This window comes from Pseudorca crassidens, chromosome 6 (assembly GCF_039906515.1).
Source record: "Pseudorca crassidens isolate mPseCra1 chromosome 6, mPseCra1.hap1, whole genome shotgun sequence".
Taxonomy (NCBI): domain Eukaryota; kingdom Metazoa; phylum Chordata; class Mammalia; order Artiodactyla; family Delphinidae; genus Pseudorca; species Pseudorca crassidens.
The window spans coordinates 57550062-57571911 of record NC_090301.1 but is presented as its reverse complement, the minus strand read 5'-3'; the positions used below and the strand labels follow the sequence as shown (position 1 = coordinate 57571911).

The following is a 21850-nucleotide window of genomic DNA, read 5'->3' as shown; positions in this document are numbered from 1 at the left end:
CAGCCTATACTCCTTATTTGAGTTAGCAGGCAATACAGATTCTTCAGCTCATCATTCATTAGAGACTATAAAATATACATTTCAATCTTGTTCTCTGATATTATGACTAGACTAGAGATGGATTTGTGGGCGTGTATTTCACAATTCTCCCTTTGTCCGGACCTGAGTGGTAATTTGATTTGTATCTGGTATATATATGTGCATATGCATAATGCTGTTCTTAATGTCAGTTTGCCCACCTCTAGAAATACTTTTCTTCCAGGGTAACCAAGCTTATTGGAATATATATAAAAGAGTAAATAGACTCTAAAAGAGGGGTCAAGGAATTTTCTCAGGAAGAAAGGGGATGAACTTTGGCCTGATTTATTTTTATGTCTTAGATGTCTTTTCGGTTTCCTTCCAGTTCCTTGGGTGTTGTATTCTGAAGAATGAAGTGATCAGATACATGACGTATAGTTTAAGTGTTACTATACTTTTGAAAGCATAGTTAGGTCTATTTTCTCAATTGTTGACAAGGTCAAGGAAATAATACAATGTGTGTGTGAATTCTAAGGTCAGGTGGACCACATTTCATCACAATAAGAGTTATTGGAGTAAAGTTTGTGGGGTAGAAGATGACAGTTTCATCTATCTGTACCATCTAACACTGAAATGTAGTTGCCTTTCTGAAGGCAAAATGTTTCCTAAAGTTTCTATTCAGAAAAATAATGTTTTGCAATTGAATGGACTTATAGCTGTGAAAACATATTAATTTTACATTTCTGGTTTTTACTCCTTATTTTAAGATATAAGTAGCATCTGTTCTATAATAAAATAAATTGACTTTTTTTTGCTATAGAAAAAGTAATTCCATATATCTTAAGTGGTAGGTAGTTTCTATAATAAAATAGACATATTTTTGCATTTTTATTCAACTTGAAAAACAAGTATAAATCTTTAGAACTGATTCCTACACCAAAATACTTTTTTTTTTTTTTTGGTACGCGGGCCTCTCACTGTTGTGGCCTCTCCCGTTGCGGAGCACAGGCTCTGGACGCACAGGCTCAGTGGCCATGGCTCACGGGCCTAGCTGCTCTGCGGCATGTGGGATCTTCCCGGACCAGGGCACGAACCTGTGTCCCCTGCATCAGCAGGCGGACTCTCAACCACTGCACCACCAGGGAAGCCCCCAAAACACTTTTTAATGAAAAGTTGTCAATTGTGGTAGTTTACAAGGACACATTGCAGTAGTTAACAAGGACACAATTGCAGGTGTCTTTATGTTCCAGCATATAAGCTTAGTTTGAGCATTCTTACTGTCATGTCACTGCTCTTCCCTGTAACCTTGATAGATCACCCCTATAAATATCTCTTGGGGTGAAAAGTAATTTAATCTGTGGATCTGTATATTACCTCCTCATGAACATCCTATCAATTGTGCCAGAATGCTTTCATGATATGCACTGAACTGAAACCATCAAACCTATTTCATTGAGGATTGTTAGTTAGACCATAATCTTTGGTCTCAACTCTGTCATTAAATTTTGCTGAAACGTTGTTCACTTATGCATGGAAAAAAAGCTAAGTTTGTGATTTGGTCTCAAAAGATCCTCTGCTTATAGGCCTGGGTGACTCCTGGGAACTTGAATATTCGCTTTATCTTGAGGTTGACCCAGTTAGAACCCAGATTATGATCCCATAAAATGGCAGAACTCTCACCACTTCCCAAATGATCTGGGAACTCAGAGCCAGGAGAACACAGCTCACCCTTTATCACCAACACAGTGGATAACGCTGAAATGATCTCTCCTCGCCAGTTCTCTTCTAATTCACTGCCAGTAAGCTTAGTTGAAAATTGTCTACAGCCCTCAGATACGGGTTTATTAAGAGATAGTCTGAATAGGATACTGTGAAGAATACGGGCAGGCAATTCAAGACAACATGGTTAATAAAAAATGAGATAATTTACATAATTTTCTTGGTGCTTTTAATTAAGTAGTCCTCAAGAGAGAGAGGCCTTGAGGCCTTATTGAAAGAGCCCAAGGCTCTTTTCCACTAACTAGTGTGTAATTTGGGGCCAACTGTTTAACCTCTCTGACCTTGGTTACTCTGCTTGTTAAATGGGGATGATAGAAACTGCTCCATCTCAGGGATGTTAGGATAAAATGTGATGATAAATGTGAATGTACTTTTCAAAGTAAAAAGGGCACTCTGTATACAACTGCTTGGTCTCAGAGACTTGCAAGTTAAATATATTTTTCCATTTAAACTGTATTTTTATGTATTATGTTGAGATATTATGGCCCAGAACGTAACTGTTTTATCAGCTGGTACGTGGGGTACGTATTTACGTTTTATAGGAATTATATAGGGGAGGATGAAGTAGTTCGGGTAGCTACTAAATCTTCACTATGTCTCTGTTAAGTGTTCTGATCCTGTTTATGTAAGTTGCTGGTAATCATTTGTGTAAGTTATGTTATAAATTATACTTTATAACGCTGGTGAATATTTATTTTAGATACAAAATAGTTCAATTTTTTATGATGAAAAGACTAATTCAACCACAAAAATATCACTTAATCTTTAGTGGGAAAATTAGCTAGTTGTAAACCAAAACATTTGGTTTCATTGCATAAGTGTCCAACATTAAATTTAGCTTTAATATAAATGGCAAAATTGTAATAATGATAATACCCTTATTCTTAAACTCTCTGTAAATTTGTTGTCTTTCACTACCAGCAGAGGGAGCCCTGAGAATTAGATTGTGCCAAGATGGCTTTGTTAATTCTTCTGTGTTTACACATTTAGCTCATAATAAAGAAATAAAAATCCGTCACAGATTAATGGAAAGTCATCATTCTTGGATTAGGCTGTAGATTACAATTTGATTTGACTACTGATTATAATAAGCTTTAATAGACTAGGAATATCTATAGCCTGTCTCTGCTCATCCTATCAAGGCATCAGTTACAAACTTCCACAATCTATCCAAGTTCAGTAATGATATCACAATGCGCAACTTCACAGGACATCAGAAAGGATGCACTCTCAAAACATAATTTTATCAAATACACTGCAACAGTATTATGAATTGCTCTCACTGACTACATAACGTCCACATGAGAATTGGAAAACACACATATGATGTAATCAGTTTTTCCTCATTTAAACATATTTATTACTTAAATTTTATTACTTTTAAAAATAGGAAATAGACCAAAGTAATCTGAAGGGAAAACAAATGATGAAGTCCCAGCATTTATGATTCAGCGAAAAGCTTATTTACAGCATCTCACTGAAAAATAAAAGTTTTTCCAAACTTCAAGTATAACCTATTTATCGGAGAGCATATTTGCACTGTTTTATTGCCCTTAATTAGATAAGAGTGCAATGCAATTGTATATTTTATGCACCTGTGACTAAACGAACCTGCTGAAAATTGAGACTGCAGTAACTGCATTTTAATATTACACAAACTCATTTTAATAATGGTATTTTAATTTTGGCATAACTGCTAACCTAATATCAAGAAGTTTCTTTGCATCAAGACGTTTACAAGCATGGGTCTTTGCCTTCAAGGAGCTTATCTATTACAGTTGGAAATTCAATAGCGATTGAATCCCTTTTTCATGCTAAGGAATTCACATCAGCAAACACTTACTGAGTACCCATTATGAGCCAGGCACGGTACTGAGTGCAGAGGTACAAATGTGAATAAGACAGCAATCAAGAGGCCAACACTGACGAACAAGTCAAGGACTACAAGGCAAGGTGGTACATACTGCAGTACAATAATAAAGGCAACACACTGCTGGGCTTTGAAATTATTGAAGGCAGCGAACTTATCTAAATCTTTGTAACCCCAATACCAAGCACAGTGTTTTGCATATGGTTACCGTTCAACAAATGTATATTGAATGCATTACTTAACAACATGTGAAGTGTTTTAGTAAAGCATCTTTTTTGGTAAATAAGTTACTTTAATATTTCCTACTACTTCCTCTTCCCATCACTCCAGTCTTTTTTCCCCTCATTCTCACAACTTACGGGATAGCCATGCTTTCCTCTCATGTAGCACAGCAGTTGGGTCACATAATTGATGCTTGATTATTTGCTATTCCCCTGGCTTTTTCATTTGCTATTCTCTACCCTGTGATACCTTGGAATACGTGAGATGTATGTGATAATAATAACCCCTTTTCCCCCCAAAATCCCTACGACAATGACAGCAGTGATGGGCATTCGGCTAAGTACCACATATGCATTATCTCACTTGAGCCTTCAAATAACTCTCACTATTCCTATTTTTAGAAAAGATCTTATGCACAGAAAAATAATGTTCTTCAGGTCACAGGGTTGGTAACTGGTGGAGGTCAGATATGAATCTAGGACTCTCTGACAATAGCCTTCCTGCTCTGGATAACTGCACTATATTGTCTATTTAGATTGTCAGAGGCAATTTGAATTAGTAGTGGAAATACTTTCTTGGAAGAGCTAGTATACTTCCTCTGAGAGTACTACAAATAAATGGGTTTTAATGTATCAGATATATTTGTTTTTTAAATTATATTGTGAATACAGTAAAATACTTAGGTTACAGAAGCATAAATGAATCAATAACTGATAATGTTTTCTCAGCAACATTTTTTTTTTTGGTTGCACTGTGCGGCTTGTAGGATCTTAGTTCCCCAACCAGGGATAAAACCCCAGCCCTCTTCAGTGAAAGCACCGAGTCCTAACCACTAGACCTCCAGGGAATTCCCAACAAGTTTCTTTTAAAACTGAAGAACTAAGAGTTCGATTTCTGTAATAATCAAAACACCTTAAAATGTATCTTCACATGCTCACCAGACCCCAAAGGACTCCCCAGACCTGGACCACAGCACAGCCTGCTGTGGAACGCTCAGCAGCTTTGTTTTCCCAACTAGACTCATTAGCAGCGCCAGGTGGTAATAACTAGCTGACTGATTCCTACTAGTAAAAAAATCTGCCTGAGGTCACCATGGACTCTTTCCCCCACTCTCTGCTTCATCTCTGACCTGATAGCTTTTGGAAAATAATTATTCATGGCAGGAAGTTGTCATACAACAGAGAACGATTGTGTGTCCTGGGATTATAGAGGCCCTCAGATCAAATACTTATTGCGAAAAGAATACACTGAAAAACATGGTTTTCACCTGCATAGAACAGTGAAATCCATTTATGTTTTTTTTCTTTCCTGTTTATTTCATCATTAAAGACCCAATAAAGGAAAGTATTTACCACTAGGGGAGAATGTTAGCACTGATGTTTAGCATTCAGCACAATCACATAGATTCTATAAACAGAAATAGCTCCAGCCTCCAACTGGAATAACAGAGTAGATATTTTAAAACCATCTTTTTTCACACATTATAAATTGTTACTCATGAGGTAGAAATATTCAGTATGAAGTAGTATGTGAAAGGAGTAAGTACTTAGTTAACCATTCTCTAGGAGGATTTTTCAGTTACCTAAATTTTGTTCCTGCTTCATTTTTTTTTAATTTAAAAAAGGAAGATAAGGGGAAATAAATCAGAAGATATATTTAAAGCAACTTTCTGCTACCTTCCAAAGATTTGGTCAGCCAAACTCCTAGACCTGCAAGCACTGTCCAACATAGTAGCCACTAGCCACATGAGGCTGTCAAGTATTTGAGATATGACTAGTTCAAATTGAGACTTGCTAAAGTTTAAAATACATACTAGATTTTTGGAAACTGAACGTGGATAAAAAAGACAGTATCTCAGTAATAATTTTTTATATTGATTAAAGTCTGAGGCAGTGAGCTTGGTGGTCCGCGTATCTGTCTCTTGCTTCAACAGTATTTGGACAGAACAGGCCCAGGGACGCCCTTTGCTCCAGCCTCTGACCAAACTCCAACCTTTTTCCAGTCGCAGCCTTCAGAACCAACCACTGACCTATCCTCGGCCACAAGGACCAGCCAACACCATTTTTTGAGCTTAGCGCCTTATCACCAATCAACCATGAGCTCCCAGATTCGTCGCAATTATTCCACCGAGATGGAGGTCACCGTCCACGGCCCGGGCAACCTGCATCTGCAGGCCTTCAACACCTACCTCTCTCTGGGCTCCTATTTCCACCGAGACGACGTGGCTCTGGAGAGCGTGGGCCACTTTTTCCACGAATTGGCCGAGGAGAAGCGCGAGGGTGCCCAGCCGTCTCTTGAAAATGCAAAGCCAGCGGGCCGGCCCCCTTCCTGGACGTGCAGAAGCCACCCCAAGATGAGTGGGGTAAAACCCAGGACTCTGTGGAAGCTGCCCGCCAGACGCCCCGCTCTGTGACTTCCCGGAGAGCCGCGACCTGGCTGAGCAGCTGAAACTCACAGAGAAGATGAGGACCACGTGACTCACCTCTGCAAGCTGGTTGGTCCCCAGGCAGGGCTGGGCGAGTTCTCTTCCAAACACTCACCCTCAGGCATGGCTAGGGCCTTCTGGAGCCCAGCTGTTACCAACCTGGGTTCTTGGACTCTTTAATCAATAGAAATTGATAAAGAGGCCAGAAGGGGAATTTAGGCAAGGCTTTATTGGGACTCATGCTGCAGCATGAGGGAGCAAAAGCAAGTAACAGGTGCCCTCGCTCGTTCCTGGGAATGGCGAGGGTGCGTTGCACTGGTCCCTTAAATGGGGTGAGGGTAGGGGTAGATCGGCGGGTGGGGCTGGAGGGGCGGCTTAGGTGGTCTGCCCATCCCTCTGGTGGTGCTGTGAGCAGGGATCATGCCTAGTATCCTGCTTTTGCTCCCCACACCTCTGAAGTGTCAGTTGGGTTTTGGCCTTTTTGTATCTCTTTGTTCATAATTTGCCCCAACTGTGCAAGCAGGCAGTTATTTTTAGTCCCTTATAGTTTCTTTGTATTCTGTTGCTGGAGGAGACATTTGTCCAGGTGCAAGCACGCCAGTAAAGGGTCCCAGGTCCCAGCCTGTCCCACAGCGGCGTCTGAGGAGCCCCTCTAGCGTCAGAGCTTCTGCCTGAAGCCCTGTCTCTGCAGCCACTAGGCAGCTTTGTAACCACCCTGGGGCCCTCTCCCAAGCCTTGGGCCAAATGGGAACAGTAAAGCTTTTTGCAGCCGAAAAAAAAAGGCTGAAAATATTTTAGATATAAGTTCAATAAAATTGTATTATTAAAATGAATTTCACCTGTTTCTTGTTACTTTTTAAAAATGTGGTTACTCGAAGATTTAAAATTACCTATATAACTTGCATTATATTTCCATTGGACAACACTGTCCTGGGCTTTTACTTTGGGACATCATTGTTCCCAGTGAAACAACTGACCATTAGTAACAGCCAGATCCTTAATCACAGAATTAAAACTTAATTCAAAACACTTCTGAATGGATGAATTGTATGGTATGTGAATCAAAGTTAAGAAAATTATCCTAAATAAATTAGAAAACTCCTTTCTAATTTGCATACTGCTGCATTATATGTCATGGTGAAAAATTAAAAACAACCCAAATGTCCAAATAGAGGAGTGACTAAATAATTAATGGCATAGTTTCATCATAGAATTCAGATATTAAAATGAAGAGTGTAGGCAAACTCTTGACAGTTTGTAATAATGAGAAAATTCCTGTTTTCTATGATTAAATGGAAAAAAAACCCAATATATATTATTTGCATCAGACCATAACAGTTAAAAATGCCTAGAAAAAAAAAAACTAGAGGGAAATACTAGCCCCAAAATATTAGTAATGTTTGGGCTGTGGGCTATGTGAAAATTTTTCCTCCTCACACTTTTCTTATTTTCCATATTTTCTATAATCATCGATTTTAAAATTGAGAATATTTTATTAAAAAACCCAATAAATCCTAACTTTAAGCCCATTTTTACATTTTAATTTCCAAGAAAGGAGAGTAGAATAATAGACTTCTACAAAATTTAAAAACAGAAGTTGGAACAAAGGTAGAATTTCTGTTTGAAATCTTCAGTAAGCCTTCAGTTAACCAAAACATTAATTATCCCACTAATTAAGTACCACTGTCCTTGTTATAGAAACATGAAGAACAGTTCACCAAACTGAGGTGAAAATGGAGTCAACTAAGGGCTGGTGCAGTGTTGTTGACTGTTACTTTACTCTGTTGATTGAGACCATGTAACACAAATTCCACCAACTATTTTCTTTTTTTTGGTAGTATTATTATTAAATGCACTTATTTTTTTACTTTTATTGAGATGTAATTGACATATAGCACTGTATAAGGTTAAGGTGTACAGCATAATGATTTGACTTATATATCGTGAAATGATTATTACAATAAGTTTAGTCGACATCCATCGTTTCATACAGATTTAGAAAAACAAATGTTTTTTTCCTTGTGATGAGAATTGTCAGGATCTACTCTCTTAACAACTTTCCTATATATGATTACAACAGTGTTAACTGTAGTCATCATGTTGTACATTACATCCCTAGCACTTATTTGTCTTATGACTGGAATTTTGACGACCTTCCTCCAATTCCACCTCTCCCCACCCTTTATCAACTATTTTCATTTTCTTGAAGTTTTCTTTTCTTCCCGTAGCTGAAGTCTGGAAAGAATAAAATTCCCTGCTCCTTCCCAAAGTGAACTTTTCTATGTTGCTCTCTTTCGGCTGCTAATTTGTCATATATTCACAAACCTGTTCAAATCCCACCCCCGCCTTTTCTAAAGAAGCCTTTCCTGGGCCTTGCATTTAGGCTTCCACTTCAGGTTCTCCTCTCTCTGCTCCCCCGTATTACCCACGGCCTCCATTTTCTTTCCCACTTAGCAGTCTGGGTGGTATTTCGTTCCCACTTAGCAGTCTGGGTAGCTGTGACCCTAGTAGAAGAGCTCTCTGTAATATTTACTATCTGCTCTCACCAAGCCCCGTGACCTCTCTTTGCAGTCTGCAGCAGGATTCTAGACAACTAGCACTCCCCTGCCGTTCAGGCTGCTGCCTCTGCCCTCAGTGCCTTGTCATCTACTGCCCATTAAAGATTTACCCAACCTTCAGCCCCAGCTGGTAACCCACTTCCTGCCAGAGATTTCTCAGATTTTGGCAGGCAAAAATAATTCTCACTCAGTCCTATGTGAATGGAGGGCACGGGCTGGGTCTCATTCACCTTGTTGCTACTCAGCAGAAAGTTTTCCACGCAGTAGATAGTGCTCGATACATGCTCACAGCGTTGGAGGGACTGAAAAGACAAGGGGTGCTGAGCTTTTTCATCTCCTCTTAGTGGTGTGCAGAGATTTTTCACAGCAGTTGGGGATTTCTGACTATCCCTAAAATAGAATTTTAGAGCTAAGAAAGAGCTGATCTAAATTTCTCACTTATAGATGATGAACCCAAGGCCCAGTGGCATTGAGGCCAGACACATAGTTGGTCTCCAACAAAACCAGAACTAAAATGCAGGCCATCTGGCTCCCAAGTCAAATCACTACTCACCTTTCCCTGCCTATCTTGTACTTTCTTTTTGTTGTTATTGTCGTCTTCTCTCATTTATAACCTTGTACGTATTAGGCATTCCACAAATATTTACTATACAGACCAAGATTTCATGATCCTCATAATAATGTGAGTGATGTAGAGAGGAATAATGTTATAAGACCCATTTTACAGACAAGGAAACTGAGGCACAGAATGGCTAAGAGGTAGTGCTTTTGGACAGGTTGTTTAAAAATCTCTCTAGGTCAGTGCTCTTCCCAGTCCATTCCATACTGGGGACAGGAGATTCAGCAGAGTCCATGCTTAGTGGCAGGAGGTAACAAAGAAGTAGGTTTGGGGAAGGTGGGTCTTCATTTTGTAATGGACACACTTCTCCCTTTAATCTTCATAGTGTTGTTGTGGTCAAAGATGTGGGTAGATTTTTCTGTGAACTGCTTCAGCTAGCCGCCAAGTTCTCCTAGAAGTTGAGGGAAGCAGGGGAAAAAGGGAATAACTAGGAGTCTGACTCCCCCTTGTCACACTCCAATACTCAAAAGTGTCAGTGTGTCCATGATGAATAGCTGAGGCTGCTCCACCTTCTTCTTCAGAGTTTCCTAAGGTTCCCAGAGGCAGCAGCTGCATCTCCCTCCTGCTCAGTTGAGAACTCCTTGTGGAGTTCCTACCTCAATGTTCTCTGATGAACTTCTGTTTATAGAATTTACAATAGAAATGAATGATGAAGTTCTCAATATTGAGGGTCCTTTAGAGGCACGTTTAATAGAGAATGGGCTCCAGAACCATTCTACTGTTTTTGAATCGCACCTTGATCATCTCCTCTTTGGTGACTATGGGCAAATTTCTCAACATCTCTGTGCCTTAGTGTCTTCATCTGTAAAATGAGAGTAACAGTACCTTCCTTATAGGATTGTAAGCATTAAATGATATAAAGGATGTGAAGTGCTTAGAACAGTGTCTGGCATATGCATTCACACACACATATATACATATACACATACACATATATAAGCGCTCATCAAATGTCCTACAGTATTTCTATTATCATAGAACCACATATTGCCTTCACAAGTAGTGAAATCTTAATTTCTTTTTTTTCCAATCTTGTACTTTAATTGCCTAAAACTTTCAGAACTGACTTTTTGTGTCCTCACTGAAGGCTCTCAAGAAGGAATAAAAATAATCTACTGTGGACACTACTGCCCTCCCAGGTTTGGGCACCCAAAATTTTAATTCACACTGAATATTCCTTTTGTAGCAAATAGGGTGACTAGCTGTCCTGATCTGCCTGGGACTAAGGAGTTTCCCAGGATGTGGGACTTTCAGGGCTGAAGGAAAAAGTCTCAGGGAAACTGGGACAATTGGTCATCCCAGTAAAAAAAGTTCTACTAAACACTTTAGTCTCCTACCTTATATAAACGACAGCCCTGTGCATAGGCATTTGCATTCCAATTCTACAGATAAGGAAAACCGAGGCATAAAGGCATTAAATGATTTGTCCAAGGACATGTAGATTATAAATGGCAGGGCAAGATTAAACCTTACATGTGTTTAACTATAAACTCATGATCATTCCACTACTTTCCAATGTGGAAGTGTGGGTGCTCTACAGCTGTTAACATCTGCACAGGGAAAGATAACCCTGTGAAAGACTTAGCTTAACAACTGATTTATTATGGGCTAGTTTCTTTGAGGTCTTGCTAATTTGCATGATTGACACATAGGAGAAGAAAAGCAGCTGCTTAATATGCATAAATTATTTGAAAGTGATAATGAACCAGGTAAAATTTAACTTATGCAATCTCAGTCCGTTTAGTCTTCCCTTCCTGGAGTGGGAGGTGGGGTGGATGAGAGACAAATATGACATGTATTTACATGTCTAGAAAATATGAATCCAGTTAAGTTTATTAAGCTAAGTTTGAATCAAAGTAGTACACTACAGTCAAACTAGTATAGAAGAAAATTAGAAGAAATATTAGTAGTTTGATAGTAGTTGGATTAATAATTTGATAAATTAGTTTGATAAATTAGAGCTTGGTTTTCTTCTTTTCTGCACTTTTGAGATCAATTTATTGATTCATTCTTTTCTTTGTTTAGGAAAAAGCAGTAATTATAATTAAATACTGTTTTAAAAATTAAATGCTTGAATTTTATATTTATAAAAAGATAATAACAGTCAAATGTTTTTTTTTAAAAAAAGCATTAACAGGCTATTCAGTGAAAAGTCTCCCTTCTACCCTCAAGCTACACCACAAAGTTGTTTCCCTCAACAGAACCAACCACAGATATTCATTCTGTGTATGTCCCTTTAGAGCTAATTAATCATCCACAAGCAAGTACAAGTTTATATTCCTCCTCCTTCCAAAAAAATGGTAGCATGTGAAGGACATTATTCTGCACGTGAATATCCTTTTAAACACAGTAACACATCTGAGAGATCTTTCTCTATCAACACATAAAGACTTTCCTTATTCTGTTTTATGGCCACATAATATTCCACTCTATGAATCTGCCATATTTACTTAACTAGTTTCCTGTTGACGGTACATACATCACTTAAGCAACTTTAAATTTATTGAATAAGTAATACATTCACATGTTCATTACATGTATATAAATAATTTATATATATAAAATATATAATGATATTTATATAAAGATAATTATATAAATAGCTTGCATTCATTAATGTCTTCCATCCACCCCAGTACCCCCACCTTACCACAAATACGCCCAGGTAAAAACGTTATTAGTTTTAGATATAGCTTTCAGAGTTTCCTTATTGATATAGAAGTAAATACAAATGTATGTGCTTAATTTTCTTCCGATTATATGTAAAAAGTAGACTAGTATATACAAAATATCCTGCAGTTTGCTTTGTCCACTCAATAAAATATCTTGGAGAAGTTTTCATATCAGTACACAGCAAGCTTCCTCATCTTTTAACAATTTATTTAACAATTGCATAATCTTCTGTTGTGTGGATATACCATATTTTATTCAACTGGTCCTCTATTAATTAATGGTCATCAAATACTATTCTGCCTGTTCAAATGCCCTGTGGCTCAATGTCCTGTGACTATTGTCTGGCACAGAGAGAATTTGATAACTTAAGTTTACGATAAGTGCTCAACTGCTTCTTTACTTTCACTGAGTTTTTCACATTAAGGGTTAAATATCCACGCTGATCTACTTGTTATTCTGCACATGGCAGAACCTTCTTACCTTAAGCACCATAAATAGTCTCTCTGAATATCACTGAAACGCTGTTGCTATCACAATGAGGAATTACAGAAAATGCTGCAGCAATTATTACATTACTCTTCCCTATTGATTGAGCTGTTGCAGAAGATACCAGACGTGAGTGTTCCGAGGGTGCTGACAATACCCGAGGAATTTGTTCTTAATCATTTTTGTTTTTTAGGGTGTGGAGAGAGTGAAGCCTTCAATGTTCATTGATTTTTAAAATGTTCCCTGACCATGATCCAAAACGATAATTCCTAATGATCCCTAATTAATTACTTCAAGAGCTAGAGTTTTACATCATTAAATAATACAGAATATGTACAAACCTGCTTTTAGTTTGTTTTGGTGGAAACAATTTGCATATCACATACAATACTATAAAGTCCTTCATATGCAAGAGACATTATTAGAAGGCTTTTATTAAAAAAGCTAAACATAAATTACGGTAAGGTAGCTTTGGTTGTAAGATGGTTTAAACGGAAACAATCCAGTGGGGGGAAAATTAATCTACTTTTCTAAAATAGAGGCATGTTTTGCAACGAAACAGGGCAGACTCGTTGCTGTTTTACAGAGCGTCTTTAATTCTAATGCATACTTACTACAGCGGTAATAGTGTCTATCGAACACAGCTTGGCAGCATAAAGTAAAAAGAAATGGCATTGAACTATAGCAACAATTATTTAGTTTTCACATAAGGATGGGTTTCTGGGGTGTAAACTTTGTTACTCAAGAGATATCATAGATTTAAAATGTTATTTTAAAGAATAAGGATTTAGGCTTCAGAGATAGTGTGACATTTTGGCATCTGATGGGCAGGTTAGTATAGTGGTTAAGAGTATGGGCTGTTATACTGTCTGCAATACTGTCCATAACTGTGGAATTCATGGCCAACACGGGTATGAATTCCAGCTCCAGAATTTTGTTACCTCCAGGTAAATCACTGCGCCTCTGCTTCCTTATCAACCATGTAGGGCTGTTGTGACAGCGCCATGCCTGCTTGTGTATTTCAAGCTATCAGTAAGCGGCAGCTTTTTACAGTTTGCTCACTGCACCAGGGCACCTCTGCAAAGCCTTTGAATCTCGTCTTTGATTTGTCCCAACTTTAAGGCATGTTCTGGTGTCGCGTTGGGGTGTCAGATGACATCCTGGGAGATGATCATGAAAGCCTGAGTTCTGGGAGGCCACCTGTCTCTCCACCTCTTTGGGAACATCCCTGGGTTGGTTTTGTTAGGGTTGGGCTGAGAACTGAGGGTGGGGAACCACGCTTAGTAACCCCCTTGATGGCCTCCCTATCTAAGGACTGTGCTGTGCTAGGGCATAAATCTTCTTGTCCTCCATGTCCTGGGACTATCACTGGAGTGCTCCTGCAACTGGATGAAAATCATATTGTGGGATATAGAACATAAACTCAATACTGTCTGCTAAAACTCCTCTCCTACACCTGGCCATATTTTTCTGAGCACCCAGAAGAAATGGTGAGAAACTAATGATCAGTTGATAGCAAGTTGAAAGGGCCCTTTTCATGTCTAGTTCCTACATTCTAAAGTAGCTATACAGTAACCTGTCAAGAATTTTATTCTTTCTTTAATACCTGTAATAAAGAATGGGGAAAAATAGGGTAATGAAATCAAAACTGTGTTCTGCCTAGTTTGTAGATGTATTAGAAAGAAGTCATATGCTATCAAAAGTGTCTATGATACATACAGAAGAATAAACACAGTATTCAAAGAGTATGCCCTTCAGAAAAGGTCAAAGAAAGACGAGCCTACAGTTTAGAAATGGTAATAATGTATGCATTCAATGAAAAGTTTTAGGTTGTGGCTGATTTTTAAAAACATTTAAAAAACATATAAAGTCTAAATCAACATCTGAAATAAACAACACATAAATATATATAGGTCTGAAAATTTTCTTTCATTTATAATCCTTTTTTTTTTTTTTTAGATTAAAAAAACGCCTTTATTTCTAACATGTGGCTTAACTACACCCGCGGTGTGCTAAGCCAGTTTTGGAACTGATCCTGCAGCTCGGAGTAAAACCGGGCCAATGGAGGAGCAGTCAGGGCGCCCAGTTATGGGCACCAAGGTGTCACTGCTCCAGCAACTCAATCTAGAGTTTTTCTTCAGCTGTTTTTTGTGACGTATGGAGAAGTCATTTTGGATTTCTCTGTACGACAGAGAGGTCCGACCTTGAGGAAGACCGGTAGCCCACATCCTCTGCTTTTATAGGCTTAATGATATGGCCTGGCTTGGTGACAACCTTGGGCATAGTCAGCTTTTGGAAGGACCTCTGGGGGTTCCATGTAGATCCTATAGGGGTCTGAATGGTCCTTTCAAATTGCTGATGGTGTGTGAATGGATATGGAAGCATCCGCACCTGATGAGCCACTGCATGGATGTTCCGCTTCTCATTGAGAATCACATTTGGCAAATTCTTGTCTTTCCTTGGAGGACCCTCAGGGGCTTTAATGAGAAACCGGCGTCTCTTCTTTGCACTGGGCTTCAGGCCCACACCACCCCACTCGCCCCAGCCAGGCAGAGTCAGGTCCACATCCTTCGGCTTACTCGCCTCCACAGCTTCCCTCTTCTCTTTCAAGAAGTCTCTGATGACATCATTCCCAGCAAAAGCTTCCTTTATCATCTGCCTTTGATCTCTCTCTTCATCTTCCAACTCCTCTACTGTCGTGGGAACTGCCAAGGACTTCATGGAAGGAGATTTTGTGGTCAGGAGGTTCTGGAGATCAATCATTTGCTCCTTCCTTTTCTTCTCCTTGGGGACACCAAGATGATTACTTGGGTTCCTCTCCAACTGCTGCCCTTCTTCCACAGCTCTGGGAAGCTCCTTGTTTTGAAAACATCCTTCTTTGCCCAGTTCCTCCAGAGTTCGTGCTCTCTCCGGCCTCTGCAGCAACAGAGGCTCCTCTTCCTCCCCGGCAGGTTCCTCTCTCTGGACCGCCAGAACTGTCCTCGTTGAACTCAGTTCTTGCTTCCTGGACTGATGGCTCTCCCTGTTGAGTTTCTGAGTCAGTGCCCTCAATTCAGACAGCACCTCCTAGCTGCTAAGATCTTTTGCTTCTTGACTGCCCACTGGCTTGGCGATCTGGTTGAGCCCAGACTTTTGTCTAAGTGATCACCTTTCCTCAAATTCTTTCAACGGAATTTCTTCCGCTACCACTGGTCCTTCTTCCTCACTTTCAGGAGCCTCCTGAGCTGCAGGCTCTGCAAGTTCTTCAGGGTCCCCCTGGACCTCAGCCTCTTTTGTGTCACCTGAGTGATTCCTGAACATCCAGGGGTTCGGTCTGTCTGCCTTCACCTGCACCTCATTCACCACGTCAGGGACAAAGGGTTCACCCTCTTCCTCCGCACCTCCCTCCTCTTCCGCACTCTTGGAGGCCACCTGGATCTTCTGCATCAGCTCTTTGTTCCTGGCCAATTGTTCCTGCATAGCCTGGCAAGCCTCCAGGTCATATTTGGCCATAACTGCCTTTGACTTTGCCCATTTCTCACTGTTCTGGTGCTTAAGGCTCATTCGCTCCATCATTCTGGCCTTTTCGAGTTTTTCCAGTTCTTCCAGTGCTGCAGCAGGATTGACCTTCCGCAGCTTCTCGAACTCTTTTAGGGCTTGCTTGGCCTTTCCTTTCTTCAGAAGTTTGTGATACTTTTTGCTTTTGATTTTCTTCTCTCTTCGAGTCCTGGCCTCATAGTAGGACTGCAGGGCCCGGGCCCTTTGAAGCTCTGCTCGGCGCATCTTCACCTCTTTCAGGCTCATGGCTTTGAGAGAGGCCTTTTCCATGGGAGTCAGTAAAGGGTCTGTCACTGGCTGCTTGTTCTTATGGAGGAGATTAAAAATCTCCTGCTCCAGGGGAGTTCTTGCCTTCCAGCCACTGACCACATGTTCGATGGGAGGAAAGATGGACTGCTGCTTGCTCAGGGGAAAAACCAGCTGCTCTGCTTGCCAGTTCTTCTGCACGACGGGATCCCATTTGGAAAGGACTTGTGGGTTTTATCGAATGCCACTTCTCTGTGGATCCGCTCAATCTCTTCTCTGTGAAGGGGTAACTCCACAGTCTTCTTTGATTTGACTCTATTCAGCTGCTTTTTCACAGCAGCCAATGAGGATGAAGTTTTAACAGGCTCAAGCAGATCTGAAAGGACCAACTTTTTTCCTGATCCTTCAGAACTGACACTGAACTCTGACACCTTCGGACTAGCCTCAGATCTCTCAGCCAATTTCCGCCTATTCTTTCCATCAAGTGAACTGACTGCTTCCAGAAGCTTTTGATGCTTTCTTTCTCCATCACTGTCCCCCTCATCTTCACTGGTGCTCAAGGGGTACTCTCTTGGCAAATCCTCTAGTTCTTCCTGTTGGTTTAAAGCCAGAAGGCTGCTCTCCGCAGCCCGACTCGAGCTCATCTCACCAGCCTGTATCTCACATGGGCCAGAAGCGGAAGCCAAAAGGCTCATTTATAATCCTTGATCTTCAGGAGAGGGGCCACATCTTCAGTCACTGCTTATCCTAGGCAGAGCTTACATACTTGATGAATAAGTGAATTGATGAATGAATGAATGAATAAATAAATTAGAATAATGCCAGGGTCCAAAAACTCCTGACAAATTACAACATTTACAATATTTTCAATGGGATAATAGAAAGCCACAGATGTAAATGTCTCATGGTTGAGTGATGAATCTAAAAATAAGACAAAAGAATTCTTCAGTATTTAAGGAAAAAAATGGTAAATGTCATCTATAAATTTCCTGCCTTTATAAAAATGCAGACTTTTGATTAAATATGAAACAAAAGATATGTCTCATGACCATATTACTCACTATGACATAATTTCATCAAGGGGCAGTGAGTGAACGTGTCATTAGTAATATTCACACAAAAGAAAACCTAAGCTAGAATCCTTAAGTCAGTATAGCTGAGGTCAAACACACTAATCCTTCCCCTAATTTTTTGCCGTTTTATTATTTTAGGAGCAAAGATAGAAACAAACAAAAAAACCTGTATTTTCAGGTGTGCTATTAGCTCATTTACTTTATTATCTGAAGATCCTATAAAGTAATATTTTATTCTGAGTCTTGCAAGCAATTTGAAATTAAACATTTTCCCTGCACCTGTAAAAATGTGTAAATGATGAAACAGGCAGCATGATGATCGCTTTACAGAGAAGCATTTCCTTCATCATCTTCAAGGTTGTTCAGATTTATGACCTAATCACCCGTGGCCCTTTAACAGGATGCATTTGATTCTGATTAAAAAGAAAAACAAATATCAGTATGGATTTATTAATAAAATGTGCCTGACCTTTTCACTTATCTACCTCTTTCAACATAACGTGAGTTTCAACTCACAATCAAAGAAGGGAGTTTCTGGCAATTTAATCTTGAATGTTTCAGCTTCACAGTTGCTTCAGGAGTTCCTGCCTTCGTATTGGTGTGTGTGGATTGTGGAGGGCTATCTGTTTCCTCCTTCTTTCTCTTTGGGGTTTAATTACTTTACCTACATCCTAATTCAGGTAACTCATAAAGCTTAGCCTTTGTTGTAGGTCCAACAGCTGTCTTATGTCAGTAGCAAGTAAAATGTTCACAAAGTACCGGAATGCAGCAAGACGGTTTATAGCGCTGCAATAAAAGGTAAATTGAATTTACAAAGATGCATTTGTCACTGATTAAAAACTTACAAAGTTAATTGGAAACACTGTGGAGGTGTTACCACACAACTCGAGGTGTAATGGGTGCTTCTAATTCAGCCTGAAGGAGAGTTGCGGCTCCCGTTATGGTCTCACACAGTAAGATGCCTGGCGACGCTCTCCAATTTAAGTAGCAAAGCAACACCATAAAGATCTTAAATATTTTTAATGGAGGCGAGTGTAAATTTACTCATTATTATTCTTGAAAACAGCTAGAGGAAAAAGCCTTCAGTGTTAACTGAAACACAGTGTGCTAATCACATGGTCCCTCCTAGAAAACATATTGTAGGGTTTTTATTTTCCCTGTCTGCAACTTTTCTCATTTTTCTGATATTTACATTGGCAGCACTACTGCAAGAAGCATATCAGTTGGGAAGGAAAAATGAGACTGAAACAGCCAGCAATCTGAAGTCAGCAGGACCCTCCCTTGGGATGTTGGCGAATTATCTCCACATAATTCACTTAACCTTTGCCATTTGGGGACTTGGGAAACTGAATGTATTTCTAAACTTGAGGCTTTTAATTGCTGGTTTTCGTGTCACTAGTCCAGGTCAGTTGGAGAGATGATGATTGAAAAACTGCTCTAGGAGGTTTTTCACCTCTGGTGCGCATCCTGGTTATAATTAAGTTGGTGGCCTGGGGTGGCCTTTAGGTTTCTGCAGACAGGAGTGAACGGTTAAGCCCCAAGAGATGGGCCTTATGTGGACATTCTGTGTGTGCCTGGAGTTAACGTAGAAATTTTAATTTTAGACTAGGTTTATGTTGAGATTAAAAGGAAAAAAACCGAGATAACTAATCTGAGTAATTGTCTTTGGTAAACTCATTCTATCAAATATCTAGTACCAAATTATTATAGAGTCATAGAATTTTTGGACTGGAGTCTTAGGGATTAATGTTTAAATTCAAGTATCATGAATTTTATACATATTAATACATATACTTTCCAATACTCTAACACTGTTTGACAATAGTGTTTTTGGTGTCAGAGATGGTAGTGACTGTGGAATTTTCATATATGTTTAATTTGTTACCTCTGCTGCATGAGCAGAGTTTTAAGTCTGATTAATTCCTTTAGTCAACAAAGGGGACCATATAGCCACACAAATCTATTTTTTTAAAGCTAGAATTTACTGAGTGCTTCCTATGTACTAACTGCTTTTTGTATTTAACCCCATTTAGTCCTCACAGCATTTGAGTCCCAAACTTCCCTGACAGGCTTCCACTGACCTGAATAAGGCAACTTCTTGAAACCTCAACTTCCTTATCCATAAAATGGGGATGATATACCTTAGGGAGGTTGTTGTGAGGATTTAATGAGACAACATGGGGAAATACTGGGTAAACCATAAAGTCCTATTTAAATACTAATTACAGTTTTTCTTCTTCTTAATGTAACATCATTTACAGAATTTTCACCAAAATTCTCTCTTCTAAAATATATGCACTCACAAGTTGCTTAATAAACTTACTTGAGTACACATGAATGGAGCAATGACTATGATCACAGAATATCAATCCTAGGAGGGCTCATTGTACCTACAGTTACCTATTTTGTTCAGAATTTTCCAGCAAAGCTAGGTAACTCTCAGGAAATTGTCTTCCTGAATGATGTATTGTCAAAGGACCAATCACTTTGCAACTATGGAGAAACTTGGAGCGAAAGGAAAATTCAAGTTAAAAACCTCTGAAAATTTGCAGAATTTCATTAGAGTCTCTGAAAAATCAGAAATGCATCATTATGGAAAAGGGACCACAGAAAAATGTTAAACATATCATTCCTTGAGGTGTAAAATGTGGTTCAGCCAGAGCCTGATTTCAATCTGCAGACAATTTAAAGAAAACAAATTTTAGCTCTAGTTTTCTTTTTCTCACCAAGCTTTTGTCGAAAAGAGTCAGAATGTTGTAAAATGGCCAAATGTTAGAGTGAAATTCACAAACTTAATAACCAGTTCTTAAAATCTGTGCAGTTGAAACCAACTACCCCATAAAGTATAGATTACTATTATCCCATTCTTTTCATGAATAAGGAAATCAAAGTTATAAGAGATTAAGGGACTTGTCTAAGATCAGTGGAGGCCAGTCAGGGAAGAATCTGGGATTTACATAACAAATCCTTTTATAGAAGGGCTCACAGGGATGTCTCTGCCACAAAGGATAATGACTCTCAGTACAAGCAAATGTATATTCTCATCTTTGAACCCAAAGGAAGCATCATCTTCCACAGACAAAATCAAGTTTATTTATATATATGTGTGTAAATATGTATCAAAACAATTCTATGTTTTAAAAGCCTGTATCTCAACAAATCTTTGTCTTTTGAAAATATGATGAGGCAAGTAAAAAATATAAGATGAATTATGGTTTGAGAGGAAAAGCTGAACAACAAAAGCACTGAAAGGTTACAGTTAACTTTCCTTTGTTTCTAAAATAGCGTCCTTCCTCTGACCTCAGTTCAAGATCAAGATCTGAGAGATTTCACAATTTGAATGAGACTTGAATGACTTCAGAACATTTTAAATTGTCATACAGCTGCTTTTGACTAAGGATTTAAAAGTATTTATGAATGAATGAACCCACATTTATTATTACTCTTAAAAGGTATGGGTAATAGACACACAGCATCCAAATTATGCCATCTGCAGGCAGAGGAGATGAGCGGCTAAAAGATATTATTCGTATTTCTAAGGGAAGGGTCTTCCTTATCACTGGGCTCTATGACACTATACTTCCTTTCACATAGCTAGATTTTTACATTAGATAGTATGAAATCATCATCGAATTTAGAAATTAGAGCTTAGATACCACTAAAGATGAGTAGCCGTATAATTTCGACAGTCAAATAACCTCTCTAGGCCTAGTTTGCTCCTCTTGAAAATGTTTATGTCCAGGAGGGAGACTGGAAGAAGGAGAAGTTTTGCCAGCTCAGTGCTTCCAAAACCCTGTTTCGAGGCTCACTGGCAGGGGTGTGCTGGAGCCAGGAGCTTGTGAGGCAGTGCACGTTGTGTTTGACACTGGCCGTGGAGGAAGTGTTCACACCATGGCAGTTGGTAAATGCTCCAAATCAGGGCCCCACCTTTTCCCAAGAGCTGGTTGTTAAACATTTACCAGCACTCCGCTAGCCTTTGTAGATACTCTTTGAATCAAGAGTTCTACAGTCAAATAGGTTTTGTAAACACAAGGTTTCTCTATCTCTCTCTCCTTCCTCCTCTCTGTGCCCCTCTTTCCCTTCTTTTTCTCCTGCCCTCTTTCCTTTCTTCCCTCCTTTTTCCCTTTCTTCCTTCTCTTGCCCTGACAAGTAATGTGACTCTTGTCACATTAGAGATATACAGTACCGCACATTACAAAACTTTACAAAAATGCTCTTCAGACACGTCTCTTAATCCTTAAAGTTCCATTCCTCACTGGGACTGATCAAATCTCTCCCTATCTCTCTTCTTTTTCTCCACTTTCTCTGCCATCTATTTCTTCCTTTCTTTCTCAGATAGCACAC

The 21850-nt window shown here is 39.3% G+C and overlaps 2 pseudogenes; one reads left to right on the top strand and one right to left on the bottom strand.

Annotated features, from left to right (window-relative positions):
* Nucleotides 1–5971: 5971 nt before the first annotated feature.
* LOC137226810 (ferritin light chain pseudogene) lies at nucleotides 5972–6366 on the top strand (annotated as a pseudogene).
* Nucleotides 6367–14647: 8281 nt separating this feature from the next.
* Nucleotides 14648–17117, bottom strand: LOC137226497 (U3 small nucleolar RNA-associated protein 14 homolog A pseudogene; annotated as a pseudogene).
* Nucleotides 17118–21850: the final 4733 nt, after the last annotated feature.